Below are 7,861 nucleotides of genomic sequence, written 5' to 3'. Positions count from 1 at the left end.
GTCAACACGCATTTGCTTTTCTTTTGATACACAAGGTCTAAACATACATTCAGATTTAAGCACGGTATTCTGATCATATTACTTTTATTGGATTATTTGAAAACAGAGGGCAAAATTAAAACATGCTCCTTCAAAGTAGAATTAGATGAGCGGTGCACATATTGTTGGTGATGATAAGCATAACCTCCGGATCCACTACTCAACTTAATTTCACGATCAAAGTGTGATATATTTTCCGAATTGATCTCCATGAAATTCACATCTCATGAAAACTGCGCACTCCGGGAATTAGGGACGGCCACCCTCAGAATTCAATGAGTCACGTTTCTTCAGTGGTTGTGCACAAATTTCCAGGTTATGCACAGTGGCTGTGTCAAAAGTCTGGCTTGAAGAATTGGTTACAAGCCATGTGTGTAACAAAATGTCTTAAGTGTGGAAGGGAGAATTTCGGCTATGGCAACTTCAAGCACGGAGTCACACTATCTATCTATCTATCTATCTATCTATCTATCTATCTATCTATCTATCTATCTATCTATCTATCTATCTATCTATCTATCTATCTATCTATCTATCTATCTATCTATCTATCTATCTATCTATCTATCTATCTATCTATCTATCTATCTATCTATCTATCTATCTATCTATCTATCTATCTATCTATCTATCTATCTATCTATCTATCTATCTGTCTGTCTGTCTGTCTGTCTGTCTGTCTGTCTGTCTGTCTGTCTGTCTGTCTGTCTGTCTGTCTGTCTGTCTGTCTGTCTGTCTGTCTGTCTGTCTGTCTGTCTATCCATCCATCCGTCTGTCTACCTGTCTGTCTTCCTGTCTATCTGTCTTACTACCCACCCATCCATCCACCTACCAATTACCTACCTGTCTGTCTGCCCCCCCTCCATCCATCCGTCCAGCCGTCGAAGCCAAACCAACACATGCAGAATGTTAGTTTGGCATTGCCTTGCTGAAATAGTGAGGAGGTCCATGAAAAAGACGTTGCTTGGATGGCATCATGTTTCTCTAAAACCTGTACTAACCTTTCAGCATTAATAGCCCCTTCACAGATATGCAAGTTACCCAATACCCATACTGCCATACCATCACAGAGGCTGTCTTTTGAACTGCGCTGATAACAATCCAGATGCTCCTTTTCCTCTTCGGATCATACGGCATGACCTCCACAATTTCCCCAAAAACAATTTGAAGTATGGACTCGTCAAACCTCAGAACACTTTTCCACTTTGCATCAGTCCATTATAGATGAGCTCAAGCCCAGAGAAGCCGGCGGCGTTTGTGGGTCAATAAATAGCTTTTGCTTTGCTTAGCAGAGTTTTAAGTTGCACTTGTAACGCCAAATTGTATTTATTTGGTTCTCTGAAATGCTCCTGAGCCCATGTGATGATATGCTATATACACTGATTGGTTTTTGATGAAATGTCGCCTGAGGGATGCTCAGCTCGGGCAGTTTTCAAATTCTCTGAACCTTTTGATGGTATCATGGACCGTAGATGAATCCTAAATTCCTTGCCATTGTACATACGTTGAGGTCCTTAAACTGTTTGACTATCTTCTCACGCACTTGTTCGCAGCTTCTTTCTTTCCCATCTTTGCTCGTGAATGACTGAGCAATTCAGGGATGCTCTTTTTCGAGATCTCTTTAGAGTTTATAAACAATGTGGTGTTATTTTGGGGGCGGGGCTTAGCTGGAGGCCAAAAGATCCAACGCGCTCGCTACCAAAGCAGGTTAGCTTTTTTTAAGAGTGTTTACATAGAACTGGACCGTCATTTGAGTGAATATGTGAGTAAACTCAAACTCCACTACCGGAAATGTTAATGACAAGTGACGATTTTTGTGTCGTGTGTCCACAATTCCGGTCCTCATGAGACTCCATCCAGCCTGTTTTAGGTGTAACCCAACTACAACACACCCAATTCAAATGATCAGCTCAACAGCAAGCTTTGCAAATGCCTGATAACGATCCCAATGATTTGAATAAGGTCATTGTGATTTGGTGACAGCAGCCTTGTGATTTGTGGATTTTGCCCTCAAATGTGTGTGTGTGTGTGTGTGTGTGTGTGTGTGTGTGTGTGTGTGTGCGTGCGTGCGTGCGTGCGTGCGTGCGTGCGTGCGTGCGTGCGTGCGTGTGCGTGCGTGCGTGTGCGTGCGTGTGTGTGCAGGAAGCTATGCATTTATGCATTTACCAGGATTCAATATTTACAAATGACTTTACAGATGTCTTTATTGTTCCCAGCCGCATTTCTTAGATGCCAGCACATGGCACGGAAGGTCAGGACATCTTGGCAATCTGTTAAAGTGGCTTAACCCCACTGAGCAAATCAGGGCTGGTGTTCAGTGCAGGCTCAGATTTACATCACATGGATTGGAGACTTATCTTAGTGCACAGTGAACGTAGCCTACAGTGTGTTGTAATACAGTTTACAGATAGTGTTCAATTTTCTTTGTAGTAATTAGTAGTATGTGTGGCACACACATGGTTGCACAATGTGGTGCAAGTAAACAGAATGCCACTCACTGTTTCACACGCACACATGGCAGAGAATGGTAACACAAAGTGTGCTGCTTTGGAGGCAGAAATCTGGTATCGGCTCAAGGACTAAAGAGTTATATTACTAGAATGTCTCTCAATAAAACACAAACCTCAGCAAAGACCAAATTCTTAGGCAGGGAAGACAAATAGCATTTGTTGGTTCGTTAGCTAGTAGGCTACTACTGATTCTTTCCACTTGATTTTGATTTGGTCGTGTATGTTTGAATGTTTTATGAAGGCAGCAGTTTTTGCCTCAAATGAAATCCATTTCTGCCATCCATTTCAAACTAGTTTTAGTTGTTCATTCCTAATGGTTTGTCGGATTTCATTAGCTCCTAGCTTGCATTATACAAAAGCAAATCTTCATTAGCGCCTAGCTTGCATTATACAAAAGCTAAACAACCTGCGAGGTCCATAAAAGTGAAAAATAAAAGATTACAAAATATATAAAGAATAAGACAATAAAACAATAATCCTAATAAATACTTATAAAAAGAAACCAGATAATAATACATGCAGTAATAAAACAAACAAACAAACAAACAAACAAACAAACAAACAAAGAACAACCCCACAAAGTAAATGTTACATATTTAGCGTCCAACCCTTTCATCCTACACACTGTACAGCAGTCAGTACAGTTTCAACTAGTAGCCCATGAGACCGGCCCGCTGAACCGTTCAATCTGGCCTGTGACTGGATTCCTTAATTATGACGATCAAAGAGAAAATATCTGTTTCAAGAAAAACCCGACTCATAAAAGCTAAAAATGTCTTCAGTTTTGGAATTAAATGCAAAAAATGTCTAAACTATAAAACCAAATAATATTGTTATGATTATTAATGTTAGATTTTTATTTTCAGTTCGAGCCGATCTTAGGGCCTTATTTTGAACATTCTTCAATTCTTGTACTATGTTTTCCCGGCAGATGACTAAAAAACTGGATAATATTCAAGGTGTGACATGACTAGTGCTTAGATTATTTCTTTCATGCCATATACCCAGAGCATCACCTTGTTATTTTATCAATGTGTTTAGACCAATTTGGATTAGAATCCAAAGAATCTGAAGAATTCCTTTTTCCTGACTGAGATAAACTCAGCCAAAGATCACTGTCCAACATCTACACCTGAGTACTATGGATTTTGTTTTATTAATATTCAGTATCAATTCATTCTTGTCTAAACTCTGCAACTACTACTTCAAGCTCAGCACTAAATATGTAATTTAAGATGCAGCGTGTGGGAACTATACTGCATAATGTAAAATAATCAGCATACATCACCACTGTGGATTTATTAAATACTTGGGGTAAATCTTTTACGAAAACAGAAAATAAAGGAGGACCTAACGTAATACTGTACAATCAGAGTATTTTCCAATAAAAAAAACTGCATTTTCGCTGACTTTTCACCCAAGACAGAATAGTCTAACGAAAACAAGAAGTCCAACATTACTGCCCACACAAGCCTGTTTGTCATCTATGCTTTTTTAACCACTCATCTATCATTTGTGCAAGTGCAATCTTTGTATAATGTCCCTTTCTATATGCTTGTTCGGAACTTCAAAAATCTTGGATTGCACATTGCATGTCCATTTTTTTTCTAATAGTTTACTCAAGACTATTAGGGAAGAGACATGTAGGATGACCGTTGGATCTTTTGTCCTTTTGCATCAGAATGACTTTAGCTCTAATAGCCTATCTTAAATATACGTGTATATATATGGCTTTTATTCTGAGCATTTCACAGGGTAGGCTGTAAATTCCAGAAGGTTAATTCAGATAAATTAAGCCGTAACTTTCAGCTCTTGCTACTTCAACGATGATGAATTCAAACTTGCACTGCTTCCCCCCACAAGGCACTCTTTAATAATATTATTAGATGCAGTATTAACTGTAAACCTGACTAAAGATATCAACCTTTTTTTTTTGTAAAGTAACAAGAAATATAATTGGCAATATCATAGGTTTTATTAATAAAAAATATTTTTTCTATGAAGGATGCATGCAAACTTGAATCTCTTCCTATTATATTTTTCACTGTACTACACAGCCTTCACATTTGACACTTTGATTAGATTTGGGAGCTGGAGTTTGGTGTAAATATAAGAAATGAACAACTTCCATTTACTATAGCTCTCGTCCTAAGTCGGGCTGGACCCAATCTCAGTGCACCCTGAAGTGGTTTCCAGTCAATCATAGGGCACAAACCGACAAACAACTATACATACTCACATTCAGTCAGTCCTATAGGCAATTTAGAGGGCAAGTTTGCCAACATAGTACTTAAGAGTTTTCATGATGGTGCTACATTTTCTCCAGTGATTCTGATGAGAACACCAAAGGCACGCTATAGAGACCTTAAGTTATACACAAGTACATCAATTTTGAGGTTTGTTTCAGGTGGTTCTAGTTGGTTCACACCTCTTTTTTTTTTTTTTTTAAACATACATACTTTATTTTCACAGTAGTGTAAAAACAACTGAAACTCAAGTCAACTGTCAAATGTAAATAAAATAGCGCTGAAGGTAACAACCTGGCTGATAGTATGGAACAGTGGCTCTTTTTGTTGGGTGCAATATGAGCTGCTGCACAGTACAGCATTTTCATGAAAGTGTGAAACGGGTTACTTGTGGCATCGTGGCGGGCAAACGTTGGCATTTGTATGGGGAATTTGTGCCCCCTTGTGGTGTTATCTTCCATAAGTAGAAGAGAAGAGATGGCGGGTGTATAGGGGTCATTTTTTTTGGGAATGATGGGAAATGTAGTTATTCGTCCTAATGAGGTGAGGAAAAGGTCCAAGCCATTAGATGCACAGAGAAAGGTGGAGCTCAACGAGGAGCTCACTTTACACATCGGTCGGCGTTCGGCATGTTTTCTTTTTTCTGTTTTTCTTGTAACCTTTTGTGGAGGCAGCAACTTTTCTTGCAATAAAGCGAAAGAAATAGAAAAACACACGTGCACAGTCAAACCTTTGATGCTTGTCGAAGTGAGGTCCCGTGAGGTACACTGATATCCAAGTCCATCTGTTTTGAGAGACTTCTGAGGTGTGTTTTTTTTTTTTCTGTTGAAAATTTAAGGGGGACTCAACTCTACAGATTCCGGTTTATAATGTACAATTCATGGCTCAGAACAAAACTGTAGCATGATGACACAAGAGAGTCATAATTTTTCAGAAAGTATTGACGATTGTCTTCTTTTCCTTGTAGATTTAAAAGTGGTGTTGTAATGCCCCAAAATTCAGGTAACCTTGAGGTTTGTCTTTATTACATCACATCTCGCTCAGTCTACCTCATTCATGTCAATTACCGTCAACTCTGTAATACCCACCATATAAATAAGTGGCCATAAATTCATGGAAAACACTATCATATATGGCACCACGGCGTGACTTGCTCATACTGTCAATCAAATTTGAATGCCCAAGGAAAAGCTTCAGCTTGCCTTGAATTTTGATTCAGCTCATATATGAATCTGTCTTGTTTAATAACGCCAGCCTGCTGTGCTGGAGCCTGCATTAACCAAGTGGAATCAATGTTATTGCATTCCACAAGATAAAACAGTGACCGTTTCCCCCAAATACAGCTTCCATCACGGGAAGCCCTTGATCAGACTGAAGGGTATGAGTTACTTTTTGAAAAAATTGTTTTGTATCATTAATGAATGATGCGGTGTACATCCTGATCTGGTCGCCAGCCAATCACAGGGCACATATAAACAAATCCACCAGTCCAAAATGTGCATGTGAGGTGCAAGTATTATTTTTGTCCACTTAGTGGCCTTTCGTTTTATTCTCCACTGTAGTAAATGTGACTTTGAATGAGTGCAGCTTTATAGGGGTACTCCACCCCTTTAACCAGACTCTTGCTCCTCCTCTAACTAATACAGGGGAGCCTCAGTTTTCGAACACAATCCGTTTCAGAAGGCTGTTCGAGAAATGAATCGTTCGAATTCCGAATCATGTTTTCCCATTACAAATAATGGGAACATATTTTATTTATTTATTTATTTTATGTTATTCCTAGCAAATAAAAAAAAAGTCATTTTTTCATTTGCGCATTTTTGTCCGATCGCGCAACTGCAGTGCACCGCCTAAGGCGCAACTGCAGTGCACCGCCTAAGGCGCAACCGTAGCGCGTCGCCGACGCAACTGCACCACGCTGGTCGCATTATTGTGACAGAGCAGGCCCTGAAATTTAGAAAATATTTTTAAAGTCCTGATGTACTTTCCAAAATTTAAGTGGACCTCAGAGTGCAGGAAGTTTAATTTTGTCCGATCCCGCAACTGCAGCGCACGGCCGAACGCGCAACCATAGCGCGTCGCGCTCGTCGCATTATTGTGACAAAGCGGCCGCTGAAATTTAGAAAATATTATAAAAGTCCTAATGGACTTTCCAAAATTTAAGTGGACCTTAGTGCACAGGGAGCTTAATTTGGTCCGATCGCGCAACCGCAGAGCGCCGGGCGCTCACTGTTGCATTGCTTTAGGAGCGTCTTTTTGTTTTAGGATGGCTTTACTGCTCCCTCTTGCTTCATTTGGAGGCATGATTAGAGTTGATGCAATCCTCAGAGTAACGAGAATGGAATGAGGGTCCTTTCGGCTCATTCGGCAAGGTTCGACAACCGAATTTTGTCCGACATCCGAAGCAAAAAAATCTCAAATTTCTTATTCGAATACCGAATTGTTCGAGAACCGGGACTGTATTTGAAAACGGCATTGACTTGCTTGCAAGAGGGGAGATGGTTGGGCATAGTTCGGCTAAACTACTACCTAAATCATTGCAGTACTACGACAAACTATGATAAATAAACTAACCAAATAAAGCACAAACCTGAAAATCGATATACTGTAAGGATTTTCACAAACGCTACCATTTCCACTCCAACTCGCTACATGCAGAGGCGTGTATAACCAACCCATGGTGGCAGAGCGACAACGTCAAGATTCAGGAAGCGACGTCAGGATTCCCTGCTCATCAAATCAAAAGACAAAAAGCCAATTTCACATGCAGTGCAGTGTTTAACCTAAAGATGGTGCCACACGATCAGTTTTTGCCTCAAATTGAAGATTTGAACAAACATACACTAAATTTCAAATAATGACCAGGACATGAAGACAGCATTAGTAGACACCCGATGATCTTTTTGGATTCAATTAGATTAAACATTATTGCCATTACACGTCCGTTACACTGCACCAAGACCTTTTTAGTTAGTGTGAAGCCCCTTTCACACCGCACTTAGCAATGTAGCATCAACGAATCTATTAAATACCTCATCCTGCAGGTTTAGTGAGTAGGAAATGAAC

The sequence above is a fragment of the Syngnathus leptorhynchus genome, chromosome 2 (genome assembly GCF_054491065.1).
Source record: "Syngnathus leptorhynchus isolate UIUO chromosome 2, UIUO_Slep, whole genome shotgun sequence".
Classification (NCBI taxonomy): domain Eukaryota; kingdom Metazoa; phylum Chordata; class Actinopteri; order Syngnathiformes; family Syngnathidae; genus Syngnathus; species Syngnathus leptorhynchus.
Note: the sequence above shows the minus strand (reverse complement) of the source record.